Source organism: Pseudophryne corroboree, chromosome 8 (assembly GCF_028390025.1).
Source record: "Pseudophryne corroboree isolate aPseCor3 chromosome 8, aPseCor3.hap2, whole genome shotgun sequence".
In the NCBI taxonomy this organism is placed as follows: Eukaryota; Metazoa; Chordata; class Amphibia; order Anura; family Myobatrachidae; genus Pseudophryne; species Pseudophryne corroboree.
The window spans coordinates 355,540,525-355,557,446 of NC_086451.1; the positions used below are offsets into that span (position 1 = coordinate 355,540,525).

At 43.4% G+C, this 16,922-nt stretch overlaps 1 protein-coding gene across 3 annotated transcripts in view; it reads left to right on the forward strand.

The window, feature by feature from the left end:
* The first annotated feature begins 637 nt into the window (after positions 1-637).
* CYSLTR1 (cysteinyl leukotriene receptor 1) overlaps positions 638-16,922 on the forward strand; it is a 189,466-nt gene continuing 173,181 nt past the window's right edge. Inside the window, exon 1 of one of the 3 annotated variants that reach the window (XM_063937518.1) lies at positions 638-741. The gene's annotated coding sequence lies outside the window, so the exon portion shown is untranslated. Of the gene's footprint in view, positions 742-1,045; positions 1,171-1,269; positions 1,458-16,922 lie in introns of those variants that run through there. The other 2 variants (XM_063937519.1, XM_063937517.1) reach the window with 2 other exon arrangements.

Below are 16,922 nucleotides of genomic sequence, written 5' to 3' on the forward strand. Positions count from 1 at the left end.
GTACCCCCACACTGGTAAACGAATTCCCATTAAGAAAGTACTAACCTGTACAAGCACTCATGTAGTGTATTTTATTAGGTGCCCATGTGGTCTTCTCTATGTAGGGAAGACCACCAGGCAATTTAAAGAATGGATGAATTTACATCGTTCATCCATCAGAAAAGCAGTTGAGGGACAAATAGTAGCCCAGGAACAGCCAGTAGCGAGGCACTTTAGAATTCACAAACATGGACTGTCTACCTTAAGATACAAGATCATAGATCAAGTAGAGAAAAAGGTGAGAGGTGGTGACAGAGATAGGTCTCTCCTGCAATGCGAGGTGAGGTGGATACATAGATTAAACACTGTATCCCCACATGGACTGAATGAGAATTTTGGATTGAATTTTTTTCTCTAAAAGTACCAATAATAGGGCATGATGTAGTCTGTACTTTATTATTAAAGATTTATCTAACAAAGTGCATAATGCATATGTATAGTCGATAAGATAATGAAACATAATTGCAGCATGCAGGGCAGGATGGATTGCTTTTTAGCTGTTACAATATGTTTTGTTTTGTTTTTTCATTCAGCATGGTGGTGGAAAGTCACATGATTATGCCTCTCACTGTAGCTAGGCAACGGGAGTCCGGCACGGATCTTGGTGTGAGCGCTGGCGGGCGCACGTCGCGGTGGGGTGACGTCATCGGGAGCGGATGGACGCCCGGAGCCTGGCGGCGGGAGGAGGCATGCATTCACTTGGTGAGTTATAAATGTCTGTTTTATGGTATGTATTTTATCCTGAAGACGATTAATAAAATCGAAACGTTGATATTCACGGGTGCTGTCCCGTGTATTCTGTGAGCAAGTCCCGTGAGTGCCGCCTGTCTCCAGCTTCATATATCTATATATATCTATCTATATACATATATATATATATATATATATATATATATATATATATATATAATGCCTATAAACTATATTTATTATCTACAAAACCAAATGAGAGCCCGAACGTTCTTGGGGGGGAAAAAAAAAGAAAAACAATATAAAATTCTCTTCAACTAAGTGGATAAAAAAGTCACTGTACTCCTTCTGAAAGTGACTCAGTACTGCGATGAGAAGAAACCTTCCCAGTCTGCATATGAACTCAAAGCTCTGCTGCTGCAAGTGTCAGAAGGACAAGAGGTTAGACTTTCTCTGTGTATATAAAGTGTGTATTTGATTAATACAGTGCTCATAAATAATTTCCTGTACAGTAGTATATATCCCACATTGGGAGGCTGCTGAAGCCTGGGTTTGCTAAGGTGGGGCGGTTCTACGAATGAAGGCATGTGCACTATTTATTGTACTCTGCAGACAATCTCATGTCAGTTCTGCTGCTGAGCACAGACTTTCATGTACCCAGCGTTGTGACTTCCACTTTTCGCACCAGTGATAAACTACTGACCAAGATCTTTTCAGGAAATTAATGGGTAAGTCAGCTAAATACTTATTATTAAGTTAATGAATTTATTGTTTTCTGCTTAATGCAGCCTTCCAAAATAATAGCATCCACTGTAGATGTGACATTGTGTAACCAGTATTACTGATTGTACATACATATTGCTAGGTGCATCTTTTTGCTGGAGATGGTTTGCACGGGTGGTCTTCTGTATGCCGGCGGTCGGGCTCCCGGCGCTCAGTATACCGGCGCAACCCGGTTTGCACAACTGGTAGCACTCTCAAGTTGTTAAAAGGAAGTATTTATAATTCAGTATTTATATTTACAGACGGGTAGCATTTTAAATGAGTGCTTGTAATGTGATCTTGAACAAGATATTAAAAATTAACGTAATAGCGTGGTGCTGCGATTTGTTGTACAGTACAGGGGCAAACGCAGGATTTACTGAGGGGGGTTTCCGTCTAAATATATATATATATATATATATATATATATAAATATATATATATATATATATATACATTCATACATACATACACAGTGCAAAAGTGCGGCATTTTGAAACGTTGACTGATTAAACCGACCGGGTGGTTGTGAGTTCATTTCTCTATGATATGCCGGGAGTGCCACATTTTTGCACTGTACATTGATTCTCTGTGTAGGCACCAGGCTGAAGTAATGTGTATTATGAATCCGCCGGTAACCCAATCCCAACACATATATAATATATAGTATGTATATATACTATATATGGTGTGTATGAAAATATATATTTACATATTAGTACACACACACATATACATATACACACACACACACACACACACACACACACACACACACACACGGCAGCAGAATGTGAGAAGCAGCTACAGGAGAGGGAGCAGAAATTTCCATGCGCTTCTGTGCTTTTGAGAAGAGACGGAGTTCTGCCGAGGAGAGCTCCGTGCAGCAGCAGCTTCTGTGATCGCAATCGCGGTTTGTACCGAGACGGAGACGGCGCTGTCTCCGTCTCAGAAAAATAGAATTTGACTGTTCAGGGGGGAGTTTGGGTACTCAGAAACCCCCCCCCCCCCCCTGCGTGCGCTACTGCAGTATGAGTGATATTTACTGCCATATCGATTCACAATTAATCCTCAAGTAGTGTATAAGGAAGGTTATCAAACACCTGTTACGCTGCTGACAGTCAATAAAAATGAAGTCACATTTACCTATCACCTATCACTGATGATCAGTAAGAGAAAGTTAGAAGCTTTTCTGACTTTGCAGTAGCATACAGTAACACAGTAGCAAATATAATTTTTTTTCTGCCAATGGGGCAGATGTACTAAGCCACAGAGGGTGATAAAGTACAGAGAGATGCACTATCAACCAACCCATCAACTCCTAACTGTCATTTTCCGAACATGGTAGTTAGGAGCTGATTGATTGGTACTTTATCTATCTCCACTTTATCTCTCTCCAAGGCTTTAGTACGTCTCACCAATAAGAGAACAATAATCTAGATTATTGTTAATAATTGTAGAAAATGTAGAAAAACCTATTGAAGACTGGTGAAAATACAATAAAATTAGGAGTTTTACAAAGATGAACCAAATAAATATATTTAAGAAAACATTGGTAGGTCACAATACTAAACAATTCTGTTTTGGCATTTCATTTTTTAATTAATGTACAAATTCTTATATAGCAAAAGTCTAATGTGAACAGTATATGGGTTCTAATTAATGGATAAATGTATGAAGCAGTGATAAGAGTGGAGAAGTGAGCCAGTGGAGAAGTTGCCCATGGCAACCAGTCAGCAGCTCTGTATAATTTTATAGTATGCAAATTATAAATGTTACTTCAATGCTGATTGGTAGCCATGGGCAACTTCTCCACTGTCTCACCTCTCCACTCTTATCACTGCTTCCTACATTTACCCCGAAGACCTTTATACTCGAAAAAACATACCATAAACACTGAATTGTCAATTTTGCAGCAAAGCCATAATGACTTCTGAGACAGAACAGGGCTGGAAACATTGTACATTGTACTCACAATCTCTAGAGTTTATTGCGGATAGAGTGGCGTAGCTAGATATATGTAGGCCCGACTGGCAAAGTTCATAAACGCCCCTCTTTACCACCCACTTGTGAAAAATGTATATAGCACATAATCAGATTATCAAATATATATACAGGTTGAGTATCCCATATCCAAATATTCCGAAATACGGAATATTCCGAAATACGGACTTTTTTGAGTGAGATAGTGAAATCTTTGTTTTCTGATGGCTCAATGTACACAAACTTTGTTTAATACACAAAGTTATAAAAAATATTGTATTTAATTACCTTCAGGCTGTGTGTATAAGGTGTATATGAAACATAAATGAATTGTGTGAATGTACACACACTTTGTTTAATGCACAAAGTTATTGAAAATATTGGCTAAAATTAACTTCAGGCTGTGTATATAAGGTGTGCATGTAACATAAATGCATTCTGTGCTTAGATTTAGGTCCCATCACCATGATATCTCATTATGGGATGCAATTATTCCAAAATACGGAAAAATCCGATATCCAAAATACCTCTGGTCCCAAGCATTTTGGATAAGGGATACTCAACCTGTATATGTATATATATTCGCGCAGTCCGGCACTCAATGAATATGCAATGTTCTTACCCCGGTGTCTGTGTCCAAGGCAGGCACCCACCAATTTAGAACGTAGAGGGGACGGGACTTTGAGGATTTTTCAAGTGTACTTGTATTTAAGATGTAATACTATACATAATGTCTATCTTTACAGCTTAAATACAAGTACACTTGAAAAATCCTCTGAGTGCCGTCCCCTCTATGTTACATACATACATACATACATACATATTTGTGGCCCCTCCACATTTGATCCACCCATGCACTATCAGTATAGCCTGGCATGTGTACTTTTACTGACATTAACCCTATTGGTGTGTACCTGTCTGATCCTTCTCACAGAAACCACTTTGCCTCTATGTGTACCCCCTCCTGCATCTATCTGTGCCCTCTTCTGCTACCCGATGCCTCTATCTGTAACCCTTACTGCCTCTATCTGAACCCCTTACTGCCTCTATCTGTACCCCTTATTACCTCTATATATAATCTTTACTGTTTCTATCTGTGCCCCTTACTGCCTCTATCTGTGCCCCTTACTTCTTCTATCTGTAACCCTTACTGCCTCTATCTGTACCCCTGCTGCTACCCGATGCCTCTATCTGTATCCCTTACTGCCTCTATCTGTACCCCTTACTGCCTCTATTATCTGTACCCCTTACTGCCTCTATATGTAACCCTTACTGCCTCTATCTGTACCCCTGCTGCTACCCGATGCCTCTATCTGTATCCCTTACTGCCTCTATCTGTACCCCTTACTGCCTCTATTATCTGTACCCCTTACTGCCTCTATCTGTACCCCTTACTGCCTCTATTATCTGTACCCCTTACTGCCTCTATCTGTACCCCTTACTGCCTCTATCTGTACCCCTTACTGCCTCTATTATCTGTACCCCTTACTGCCTCTATCTGTACCCCTTACTGCCTCTATTATCTGTACCCCTTACTGCCTCTATCTGTACCCCTTACTGCTTCTATCTGTATCCCTTACTGCCTCTATCTGAACCCCTTACTGCCTCTATCTGTACCCCTTATTACCTCTATATATAATCTTTACTGTTTCTATCTGTGCCCCTTACTGCCTCTATCTGTAACCCTTACTGCCTCTATCTGTAACCCTTACTGCCTCTATCTGCACCCCTGCTGCTACCCGATGCCTCTATCTGTATCCCTTACTGCCTTCTATCTGTGCCCCTTACTGCCTCTATCTGTGCCCCTTACTTCTTCTATCTGTAACCCTTACTGCCTCTATCTGCACCCCTGCTGCTACCCGATGCCTCTATCTGTATCCCTTACTGCCTCTATCTGTACCCCTTACTGCCTCTATTATCTGTACCCCTTACTGCCTCTATATGTAACCCTTACTGCCTCTATCTGTACCCCTTACTGCTTCTATCTGTCTCCCTTACTGCTTCTATCTGTATCCCTTACTGCCTCTATCTGTACCCCTTACTGCCTCTATCTGTACCCCTTACTGCCTCTATCTGTACCCCTTACTGCCTCTATATGTACCCCTTACTGCTTCTATCTGTACCCCTTACTGCCTCTATCTGTACCCCTTACTGGGGAGGGGGCTTCAAAATTTTCTCACTCAGGGTGCTAGTAGGCCTGGAGCCAGCCCTGCCAAATGGTAAAATGTACTCATGAATTGGTTGTGATACCACTCTGGGGAGGATTGTGCTTACTCAGTGACACTGTACTTGTAGCAGTGTTGGGTATACACTACTCTATAAATATAGCAGAAGTTTGCCAGTGTTTTACCATTGTAACATGTTATTTGAGCAGCTATAGTATGTCAGGGGGGGGGAGCACTGACACGTAATTATTTGGTTTTAAACAATACTCTGTTAAATGCCTCCAGTGTCATTACAATCTTGATTTTAAAAATACTTATATAAATCTGCATCTTACTTTTTTCAACATAAGATGAATCTTCCCAAATCTGTAGCCAGTGTATTTTATTTCAGCTAATTGTTCTTGTAATATAAATATGTTATACTATTACGCTAGTAAAATCTTTATGATTCAGTTTTATTTTTGTACTCCTGCATTTGTTCACATGGGATTTCATTCAGAATGGGACATAAATGCAAGTCGCAGCTTTTTTTTTTGTTCTTTAGTATTTTCGCACGAGGGGCCATCTTGTAAGTGCAGTCAGTAGCGGCACCAGGGTCAGTGACAACTGGTGTGGCCAACAGCCATCCTGCGTGCATGCCCGAAAAGGGGTGTGGCTTTGTGGGTAGGGGTCTACACCAAAGCCCCCCTGCTGACATCAGCAGAAGGAGGCAGAGGGAGACGTCATGACGTCTCTCCCATAGCTGCGAGGAGCGGGCGCCAGATGGAGCCTGCGGTCCGGAAGCAGGTGTGGGGCAGGTGAGTACTTTGTTTTTTTTTTATCTTTTGTGTGTGTAAGCAGCACTTCTAGAGGGGGGAACGGGGGGCATATCTACTGGGCGGCAAACAAACTGGGGGCACACCAACTGGAGGCATAACTACTGGGGGCAAACCTACTGGGGGCATATCTACAGCGGGCATAACTACATGGGGCACATCTACTGGGGACATAACTACGGGGGCATTACTACTGGGGGCATAACTACTGGGTGTCACGATCCATGCAGTTTCTCCTCCATGGGGTGGCGCTCTCTGTTCTGGTGCTCAGCACTCTGCTCTGTATCTGCAGCTTGATTATTAGCTGTTACCACAGCTGTGAGCAGCACCTGAACTCACTACTTAGGCCAGCCACACAGGCTCCCTGTTGCCAGTTCATCGTGTAAAGGTTGTCTCAGTTCCTGGTCCGGGTTATGCTGGTCTCTACTGCTAAATTATCCATAGAACTGCCAGGTTCTACCACAGTGCTATCCTGTGATCCTGCTACAGTACAATCCTGTTATCCTGGTATGTTGCACACTCTACCACAGTGCTATCCTGTGATCCAGCTACAGTGCAATCCTGTTATCCTGCTACAGTGCATACTCTACCACAGTGCTATCCTGTGATCCTGCTACAGTGCCATCCTGTTATCCTGCTATGTTACACACTCTACCACAGTGCTATCCTGTGATCCAGCTACGTTGCACACTCTACCACAGTGCTATCCTGTGATCCAGCAATCCTGTTATCCTGCTACAGTGCATACTCTACCACAGTGCTATCCTGTGATCCTGCTACAGTGCAATCCTGTTATTATTTTCGTTGCATACTCTACCACAGTGCTATCCGCTGATCCTGTTACAGTGCAATCCTGTTGTCCTGCTACAGTGCATACTCTACCACAGTGCTATCCTGTGATCCTGTTACAGTGCAATCCAGTTGTCCTGCTACAGTGCATACTCTACCACAGTGCTATCCTGTGATCCTGCTACAGTGCAATCCTGTTATCCTGGTATGTGACATACTTTACCACAGTGCAATCCTGCAACCCTGCATTCCCTGTCCAAGTGCATCCTGCTATAGTGCTATATCCGCTACTGAACAATCCTATTGCAAAGTGCCTTCACAGTCCACAGTGTCTCTAGTATTTCTACAGTCTACACCGTTTTCATGTACTCACAGTCTCCTGGCATCCCGTATATTCACAATCTCCTGGCATCCCATGTCCCCTCAGTTCTCCCTTTCATTTTGTGTTCTCTAGTTATTCCTGGTTTATACTTATTGTTTACAGTTGTACATTGCTTTAATAAACTTGCTGTTGTACCGTGAACATCAGTCCCTGCTAATATGTCCTCACAATGGGAAATCCAAACGGATTCTGACACTGGGGGCATAACTACTGGGGGCAAACCTACTTGGGGCATATCTACAGCGGGCATAACTACAGGGGGCACATCTACTGGGGACATACAGATGGAGCCACGCTCATCTTGGCTTCTCTGCTGCGCCTAGGCACACCAAGGTTTATTAGCATAAGCCCTTCATCTAACTACAGGGGATTACAACTGGGGGCACACCAACTGGGGGCATAACTACTGGGGGCACACCAACTGGGGGCATATCTACAGCGGGCATAACTACAGGGGGCATATCTACTGGAAGCACTGACTACTAACTACAGGGGGCATAACTACGGGGGCATAACTATGGGGGCATTACTACTGGTAGCAATACTAGTGAGAACATTGCATAGGGGGCACTTAATAAGGGGTATCACTCCTGGGGACATAAGGGGCACTACTACTGGGGGCACTGAATAAGGGGCACAAATACTATGGGCTCTACATAAGGGGCACTACTACTGTGGGCACTACCACTACAGTGGGTATTGCATAAGGGGCGCTACTGCTGTGGGCATTATGTGTATTAGGGGTGCTACTACTGTGGGCTTTGTGTATAAGGGGCACTAATGTGTGTCATAACATGAATAAGGGACACTACTATGTGGTGTAATGTGAATAAGATTGTGCTACTGTGCGGCGTAATTTGAATTGGGGATACTGTTGGGTGACCACGCTCCTTTTGAGGACACGCGCCTTTTATGACAAGCGCCTGCAGCGCGCACAATCCCTTTGTTTCACGAGCATGAGTGGGGTGTGGGGAGAGTGAGTACCACCACCTCTCTAGGACCACTTTAAGCACTGCTTACCTATGTAACACTGCAATATCAGCACTTGCACACACATTATCTACACTTTTCCTGCCATTCACTGAAATGGGTATGAATTGCGTAGTTTGTTTTGATCATTTTTGTACTCACAATGAAGTCACGTCTTGTCATATTCCTGGCACACTTCTTTCTGTTACTTGCGTGAGGATCAAGGTGCATGTGTTCCCTATGCTAAGTAGATTGCATCTAGTGTCCGTGGCCAATTCCATATAGGTAGCAAGTATGCAACTTTTTTCTCCAGATGAATCTTAAGGGCCCTACATACTAGAAGATATGACCAATGTGAAAGATGACCAATTTCCCTTGAACTCCCAGGAGTCCTGACAAACGAAACTGAGTGTACACACTAAGCAATTTTTCAAACAACTTGAAAGACGAAAGATATCTTTGGAATTGGCACCTTATTTACATATTTTAATATTGGGGAGGCATTTCTGGGTGTGTGGGCAGGGCTGTAGAAGGGGGAACCAATGAAGTTTTTTATCACCCACTGCCCCACCAATTATATTTCCACTGTGCCACCAATGTAATTCAAAATCAATTATATTGGGTTCAATATATATATATATATATATATATATATAGGCAGGTGTGGCACGCCTGGCATCTGAGAAACTTAAATGGAGACATGCATGTCTCCATTTAAGTTTCTCATACACCAAGAGTGCCACACCTGCCTATCTACATACATCCTATATATTTATATATATATATATATATATATTTTTTTTTTTTTATATTTATACATATACATATATATATATTTTTTTTTACATATATATATATATATATATATATATATGTAGTATTAGTGTAATTGGCGCCTTGGGGTTGTTATAACACCCCTATTTTTGTGACAGAGTGACCTAATGTCAAATAAAATCTTGTTTAGGAAAACAAACTATATGTTCCAATATGCAAAATTTATTAAAATTTATAAAAGATCATCTGATACTGTATTGATATTACTGTCCATAAAACATTTCAACCACCACTAACATCAATGGATTCATTTGCTCTGGGATATTAACATCGGTATATAAAGTATAGTGTGCTGTGCTGTGTGTCCCAGTATCACATATATGTGATACTGGGACACACAGCACAGGCATTATTGGCCAGGCATTATTGGCTATGTACTCATAGTGGATAATCCACTTTTTACCGATGTTAATATCCCAGAGCAAATGAATCCATTGATTGTTTGAGTCTAATTACTCGAATAAGATGTACTCCCGATGAAGTCTCTGCGAGAGACGAAACGCGTTGGGTTATCAAATTTGTTGTGATCTGACCTCCAACTTACAATCCTTGAAGGAGGAGTTCGCAAAATAAATATTTGTATATCTGCTCTTATGTGGACCACCACTGGATGTTAGTGGTGGTTGAAATATCTATATCTATAGGGATCTGTTCTATAACCCATTATAATTCATTTTCAATTACGTTGGTGGCACAGTGGAAATATAATTGGTGGGGCAGTGGGTACATTGGTGGGGCAGTGGATGGAGACGCTGATCAGTCACCGTCTCCCCTCCTCCAGCTGCTCCCATCAGCGGCTCAGCTACAATGAAGCCGTTGGCGGGGAGGGAGCCGCTGGAGGGGAGACGCGCTGAGCGGTCAGCGACTCCTGTCAGCGGTGACGTCACTTTAGGTCAACCGCAGGGCAGAAAGTTCCCACCATTGGTTACAATGGAGCGCATAGGCGCTACATTGTAACACTGCCGTGTGCCGCCTGTCACTCAGTACAGGAGCACACAGCCGATCAGGAGAGTGCTACAACGTGGCGCTCCCTGATTGGCTGAAGAAACCCACTTAGACAGAAGTCAGAGTGGGTTTCTGGCATTCGGGGAAAGGAGTCCCATGTGAAAACATGGGGCCCCTTTCAGTTCGTGGTCGGGACACCGTTTTTTTATTTTCACAAGTACGTGGATTACAAATGGATTTGAAGAGGACCGATCTACACTGGATTTTGTGAGTATAATTTTTTCTACAGGTACCCCTTGGATTCTACTGGAGAAGAGGACCGACCTGCGTGTGAACATAAGGTAAGTATGTATGTATGTTTGTGTGCATGTATGTAATAAATCTTTACTTTCAAGGTGTGTGTGTCTTGTGTTTATTTGGGTATTTTTTTAGTAATAGTACTACAGGTACCAGCGGGCCCGTTTTTCCGCCGCATGCTGGTACTTGTGGTTCTCCAAGTACCAGCATGCGGGGGAGGCTTGCTGGGACTTGTAGTACTGCTACTAAAAACAATATCTTTTCATTTACAACAAAGGCTATCAGCCCCCCCATCCGCAGCCCATTGGATGGGGGGGGGACAGCCTCGGGCTTCACCCCTGGCCCTTGGGTGGCTGGGGGGGGGACCCCTTGATTGAAGGGGTCCCCACTCCCCCAGGGTACCCCGGCCAGGGGTGACTAGTTGGATTTTTGATGCCACGGCCGCAGGGCACTATATAAAAGTGACCCCCGGCTGTGGCATTATCTGTCCAGCTAGTGGAGCCCGGTGCTGGTTTTAAAAATACGGGGGACCCCTACTCTTTTTGTCCCCCGTATTTTTGGAACCAGGACCAGGCGCAGAGCCCGATGCTGGTTGCTTAAATATGGGGGAACCCTTGTCATTTTTTCCCCCATATTTTTGCAACCAGGATCGGCTCAAAGAGCCCGAGGCTGGTTATGCTTAGGAGGGGGGACCCCACGCATTTTTTTGTGTGAAAATAACCACTTTCCCACCCCTTCCCACTGATAGACATGCACGGATCTCATGGATCCCTGCATGCCTATGCAATCACGGCTCAAAAAAGCAGGTCTGCTTTTTTTTAGCACTTTTTTGCGATTTGTAATTTTTCACGGCAGTGTTTTCCTCTTTGGAGATTTGCACTTTTTAGTAAATGACCGAGTTCTACTAATTTGCTGGTGTATTTTGACCGATGGTGTATTCATTCGTATTTTTTTACAACTACTTCCAAAAAAATACGAATGCCCTCATCTCTGCCGTGATTTGAGTTTAGTAAATTACCGAGATGACACTTTGAAGAAAAAACGGCATCTCGGTCAAAATCGGGACCTTAGTAAATTTACCCCATAGTGTGTACGGCTGCAGCTAGAGAAACTTCCCGCAGCTGTTGCTTTCAGATGGACCTTCCAGTCCCTCTGCCTTCCTGCACCCTTCCCCAGTGTTTGCTGTGCTGCTCATCACTGCTGATCGGTCAGCACGGCAGGACCCCCACCCAGCAGCTGCAGACATTAGCAGCAGGTGGGGAAATGTAAATTACCCCCCCCCCCCCCCCACCAAGCCTCCTCCACAGTGTGTACCTGGTACCTGTTACTGGTAAAATGAAAGTCGTTATGGTCTTGATGTTATCAATGTTACTGATGTTCCAATGGTGGTGATCTGATGTTTCAATGATTGAAAAACTGCTTTTTTTTTAGAAATATCAGGGGGAAAAATTTGGGTTTTAGTTATAATATTCTTTTGGATAAGTTTAAAAACACATTCTTCGCCTGATTCACTCAAAAAACACAAATACACACACCAATTTCTAAGCGTTTTTGTGTGTGTGTGTGTGTGTGGGGGGGGGGGGGGAATTGTCAATTAAGTAGTTAAAGCACAATTTTCAAAAATACTGTCATACACAGAATTCAAACCTATGACCTTCCATAATGCAGTCAGACATCATACTCATTGCTATTTGCAACTGTTTGGGAAATATGACAGTATCTTGAAATGTATTCTTTAAATAAAAGAGAAGTTGCAAGTGAGATTGATTTAAAACAGAAATTGATATTGCTACATCCAAAATGTGATCATGGCATAACTGTATAGCATGTTTATAACCTCTTGTACTGTTTTTTTAATAAAAACATTAAAAAATAAATTTACAGGTGCTGCCTAGTGGTGCCCTGCGCAGTGACACGTTGCACAACCCTAGTTCAGGCCATGTATAAATTAGACTCTGGGGCTCCTACCCAAGGGGCATCTATAGCAGTGCCGTTTCTAGCGACAGGGCGAGCCATGCGATCGCACAGGGCACCCGCCATGGCACTTTTGTGGCTTCTTGCTCCCCCTCCTATAGTACTCCGTTCGGGGGGGCGGGAGGGGGCAGAGCTTCGCAGAATTACGCGGTTTTGTCATGATGTCTTGATGCAACTGTATCATTCTGCAAAGCTACACCCCCCTGAATGGAGTTCTAGTGGAGAGGGAGGAGGGGGAGCTGCATAACAGTACTGGCGGACAGGCGGCCGCCAGCAAGTATATACCCCTAGCAACGAGCATTACCCTTGGCAATGAGCATGCATCCCAGGGCATGAAACCCCTAGTAACGAGCATTGCCCTTGGCAGCTTTACTGTAGGGCATAATGTATCACAACCATTGCTATGTATGGCATAATATGGTACAGGGGGCATAATATGGTGAAAGGGGCATTACTATGTGGGGTTTATTATGGGGGAATGTTTTTTTGTTCCTGTGATGGCTATGTCTGTTATTGCAGGGTCTAAAACTGGGGTGTAAGGTAGTCTTTTCATCATGCGAGGCCTCGTCCATTTTAGCGAGGCAACACCCATTCTAGCGAGAACACGCCTCTGACATGCGCAAACTACATTTTTGTATGTCTAATGGGGGAGCACATTTTTGAATGTGTAATGAGGGGGGGTGGGCGCATTTATTTTATGCTCGCATTTGGATCCAAATTGTCTAGAAACAGCCCTGATCTACAGGTCCAAAATGCTACTTCTCATTAAAGGATTAATAGTCCACTGTCCCTTCCCTTCTAAGAAGATTTTGTATTAATAGCAATCTCTGATATACGGTTATCTGTCCAATAAATGTAATAAATACTGTTTTGTTTCACTTAAACATTACTGTATTACTGTATTATGATTACTGTACATCTAGATTGTGTGTGCTCATATAATAGAGATGCAGTCAGTTTACCTCCAATCAAAATCCCGACGTTCAAATCCCGACACCAATTGACCGATGGTCAAAATCCCGACAAGGTCAAAATCCCGATATGGACAAAATTCCGACATTTAAATACCGACAAGGTCAAAATACCGACATGTAAAATGCCGAGAGGTCAAAATACTGACATGAGTTTTTCATTGTAACCGACTTGTTCATACTTTACCATCCCAGTGGACCTGGAGGGGGAATATAATAGTGGGCCGAGCGCAGCGAGACACTGTGCCCGAAGCATGGCGAGCACAGCGAGCCATGCGAGGGGACACGGTACACATTATATGGCGTCCATGTTGACTTATGTCGACATACACACAAATAAAACAACAAAAACACATGTCGGTATTTTGACCTATCGGCATTTTACATGTCAGTATTTTGACCTTGTCGGTATTTTAAATGTCGATATTTTGTCCATGTCGGGATTTTGACCTTGTCGGGATTTTGACCATCGGTCAATTGGTGTCGGGATTTTGAACGTCTGAATTTTGATTGGAGGTATTTCATACCGATCCCACATAATATATGCTTGGCATAACTCTGTAGCCACTTGACTACCCAAAAAGAATATTTAATAGTATTATTTAGCACTGCTAGAAAGCAGTGCCGTAACTACGTGTGTGCCAGGTGTGCCTGGCACACAGCGCAGTAGCCCTGAGGGCGCATCGGCCCCCATTCCCTAAAGTCAGCAGCTTGTAAAGAGTCAAATTGACTCATTACAACCTGCTTGTGTCGGAGGAGGAGAGGAGCAGGGGAGAAGGAAGAGGAGGGAGGAGGGAGCGGCAGCAGCGCACTGTAATTGGTGGCGCCGCCGCTGTAGCAGTCCCTCTCCTTCCACATAGGATAGCCGCCTCTGCTGTGAATGCTGGGATGCGCTTCCCTCATCCCAGCATTCACAGCGGCGGCGGCCATCCAATGCGGAAGGAGAGGGACAGCTGCAGCGGCGCCGCCGGCAATTACAGTGCACTGCTGCAGCTCCCTCCTCCCCCTCCCTCCTCTTCCTTCTCCCCTGCCCCCAGAGCTGCCAGCACCGAGGAGCCTGACTGCCAGAGCCAGCGGAGAGATTCTATCTATCTATCTATCTATCTGTCTGTCTGTCTGTCTATCTATTTATCAGTCTGTCTACCTAATGTGTAAAAGGGGGACTCTGTCTGCTGTAATGTGTAAAAAGGGGACGCTATCTGCCGTAATGTGTAAAAAGGGGATGCTGTCTGCCGTAATGTGTAAAAAGGGGATGCTGTCTGCCGTAATGTGAAAAAAGGGGGACGCTGTCTGCCGTAATGTGTAAAAAGGGGACGCTGTCTGCCGTAATGTGTAAAAAGGGGCACTATCTGCCGTAATGTGTAAAAAGGGGACGCTGTCTGCCGTAATGTGTAAAAAGGGGTACTGTCTGCCGTTATGTGTAAAAAGGGGACGCTGTCTGCCATAATGTGTAGAAAGGAGACGATGTCTGCCGTAATGTGTAAAAAGGAGACACTGTCTGCCGTAATGTGTGAAAAGGGGATGCTGTCTGCCGTAATGTGTAAAAAGGGGATGCTGTCTGCCGTAATGTGTAAAAAAGGGGACGCTGTCTGCCGTAATGTGTAAAAGGTGGAGTCTGTCTGCCGTAATGTGTAAAAGGTGGACTCTGTCTGCCGTAATATGTAAAAAGGGGAATCTGTCCACCGTAATGTGTAAAAGGGGCTCTACCTGGTGTAGTGGCACTACTGTGCGGCGCAATTTGAATAATGGAGACTACCATAATATGTAATATGAATTGATAGTATTTTGTGGCCACACCCCTTCCCCATGAAGCCACGACCCTATATTTTTTGCACGCGCCAACGACGCGCACTGCCCCTAAGGCGCGCACTGACCCTATTTTAGATAAGGGGGGGGGGGCTATCTTGCACATAGTGCTAAAATGTATAGTTTCGGCACTGCTAGAAAGGAATATGTAATTTCACTTTTCACCCATTGGGGCACCTCAATCCTACGTGTATATATATATATATATATATATATATATATAAACGTGGTGATGTGGGCGGCACTCCACACAGACTTCGCAGCATGAGTAAAACAATACTTTATTGGGCCAACATGTTTCGGGGACCAAAACCCCGTCCTCAGGGCCAGAAATGAAGCGCACACACTTAAATGAGATCCAGGGGTGCCGTGTCAATTCCTAGTAATACAATCGTTCCCAATGTTTACCCAGCAGGGTCATACATAAGGAGACCAGCACACCACCAAGTAGAAAAATGAAAAAAACATTTAATATTTAAGCAGCATTATCAGGCCTTTTGAAAAAGTTATTGGTACTCATCAAAGTTCGCTGAAAAGAGTCCATAATACATCATATCAGCCATCCCTACGGCCCGTTTCGGTTGTTACACCTTCATCATGGGGTCAGCTACAACATACTGTGCAAACATAGGTCCTTATAAAGCTACATAATCAGTGTAAATAGAATACACCTGCTTCACCCAATTAACTAGTGTTGAACAGCACCTCCCAGACAATGCAGAGAGCCAGAGTGGAACCTAAAGAACAGGACAAAATTCCCAACACCGTTGTCACTGGTTCCGCCGTGCAGGAAGTGACGTCACGCAACCGCGACTATCAACATCCGCAAGAAGCGGAACCCAGGCGCCAGGAAAAGTTATCCTGGACACTCACATCGGTGCCGCTCTGCCGGAAGTGACGTCGCGTAACCGCGACAATCAACTTCCGCCAGGCTATCGACCAGCCTCAGGTCATGGGCAATGACACTGTGCACAGGCTCAAGACACAAGGCTCGCTGCATGTTCCAGGTGGACCAAATCTAATCAAAATTAAATTAAAGTAACAAAAAATGCAAATACAGTGAATGAAAAAAAGGAAAAAATTATAAATAATAAATAATATTGCCTAAGCGTCAGCATTTTTGTAACCAAAAAAAGTTGAAAAAATTCTCGTAGTAGTTAGCTAGTGTTTGCACAAACTGCAGACTTATAAAATTTTGAAAAACATAATATTCAACTTATGTTAGAAAAAATGTTGACGCAACGGCATGATGTCATCAATCACAAATAGCCATATATATATTAGTGAAACATAATAATAATGTTTCCATAAATATTCCAAAGCAGAAAAAGAGATTATCAACAATAACAGCATAACCTAATCTCTCTATTTGATGTTAATAATCACAGCAAGAAAAACTAAAGGAATGGAGTCATAATTAATTCTTCATTTAGACCAGTGGGAGCAATAGAGTTGAGTTTATATATCCATTCACATTCACGTTGTAGAAGTATGCGATGTC